The following is a 1,556-nucleotide window of genomic DNA, read 5'->3' as shown; positions in this document are numbered from 1 at the left end:
TATTATATTTATTATATTATATTATATTAATTACTGACCTTGATGGCCTCCAGGAGTGTGGTCTGAGGCCCAGGTTCAGTGATTCATTCCATCAGAGGGAGTTTGGTTATGACTAAGAAGTTTACATAAAGTTGTCTCCTATTTGCTGTTTATATATTTGGATATATTTACAGCATTTAGAAATACACAAGTAGAAATATTCTCTGCCAAGTGTATGTGTTGTCACTGGTGTAGCTCCTTTTGCCTCCCATCTTGTCTTGCCAGTCTAACCATTTGTAGATCCATGTTTGTTATTACTGTTACTGCAGGAATGTATACATAACACTATTTACCGTATATGCAGCTCTTGTTATTTGCACATCTTCATATCTTCCTTTCCTTTAGTCATATTATTTTGATCATTTCCTTACTGTGTATTGAACTTCCCTTCACAAAATTTACTGTTGTTGTTGTTATGTGCCATCGAGTTGCTTGCGACTCATACGACCTTATGTACAACAGCTCTAAACCCTGTTCAATCTTGAGCCAATCTCACTGTCTCTGCGGCACCTACCCCCATTATCCCAGTAAAATCCATCTCATTGGGGGTCTGCCTCTCCTGTGCTGGCCCTCTACCTTTCCAAGCATGATGTCCTTCTCCAAGGACTTGTGTCTCCTGGCCACGTGCCCAAAATATGCGAGATGAAGCTTCAAGATCCTTGTTTCTAAGGAGCATCCTGATTTCATCCTCTCCAGGACAGACCTGTTTGTTCTCTTGGCAGTCCATGGTATTGTCAATGCTCTTCTCTAGCACCACAACTCAAAGGCATAAAATTTTCATCTATCATCCCTATTAATTGTCCAGGTCTCTGATACATTGCAAGTAATTCTAACTACTGATTTTTCTCTTTCCTCTCCCATCCCTCTCATCCTTGGTGATCATTAAAGAATGTTTCTTTCTGCATATATACGCTTTTCCTTGACCTTTCATAACAATGGATGCACACAGTATTTGTTCTTTCTTTGCCAACTTGGTCAGTCAGCATTATGTCCTCCAGGTACATCAATGTAATAAGATATTGTGAAGATTCTTTGTTATTTTTAAATGTTGCATAGTATTCCACTAATTTCATGGCACATACTTTGTTTCTTCAGTAATCCATTCATGAGCATCTGGTTGTTTCTATGTCTTTGTTATTTTTATATAATATAGCATGGACATGGGTGTGGGGTATCTGTTCACATCCCAATTCTTATTTCTTTAGGATATATACTTGGAGATTGCTGTATCAAATGTATTTCTGTTTTCAACTTTTAAGGAAGTGCCAAATTGTTTTGCATAGTGATTGCTCCATTTTACAGTCCCACCAGCCATGCTCAAGGGTTCCAATCTCTCTGCATCTTTAGCAGTATTTATCGTGTTTGTCTTACTGAATGTTGCTATTGTTGCAGGAGGCAACACGTCTTTTCAAGCATCACTATTCTTTTTTTATTATTTTTTAATTTTGTGTGAGTGTACCATCAAATCGGATCTGACTGGTACAGGAGGAGATTGTCCCTCCTTTTCCAGCAGAGCA

This window comes from Elephantulus edwardii, unplaced genomic scaffold, assembly GCF_000299155.1.
Source record: "Elephantulus edwardii isolate Elephantulus edwardi_28Jun2011 unplaced genomic scaffold, EleEdw1.0 scaffold00176, whole genome shotgun sequence".
Classification (NCBI taxonomy): domain Eukaryota; kingdom Metazoa; phylum Chordata; class Mammalia; order Macroscelidea; family Macroscelididae; genus Elephantulus; species Elephantulus edwardii.
The sequence above is the reverse complement of the archived record's forward strand: the minus strand, read 5'-3'. Positions refer to the sequence as shown.